The sequence below is a fragment of the Cynara cardunculus genome, assembly GCF_001531365.2.
Source record: "Cynara cardunculus var. scolymus isolate 2C chromosome LG 8, CcrdV1, whole genome shotgun sequence".
In the NCBI taxonomy this organism is placed as follows: Eukaryota; Viridiplantae; Streptophyta; class Magnoliopsida; order Asterales; family Asteraceae; genus Cynara; species Cynara cardunculus.
This window is the reverse complement of record NC_037535.1, coordinates 14,473,116-14,473,326: the sequence shown is the minus strand read 5'-3', so window position 1 is coordinate 14,473,326 and position 211 is coordinate 14,473,116.

Sequence of the window (211 nt, the reverse complement as noted above, 5' to 3'; positions counted from 1 at the left end):
TTTCAATATCAGTAATTAATGTAGTGATGACTCATTACAATTTGAATTATAGAATACATTTCTTTGATCGTTTTTTACTAAACGAGTACGCAACGGGTTCCCATACCCGTAGAAATTCCTTTCCCCCGAACCCGTAGGGGATTAGACGGGACGGGTCGGGGACTGGGGGCTTTATGGGGATGGAGGTCGGGGATGGAGATGCATTCCCCCC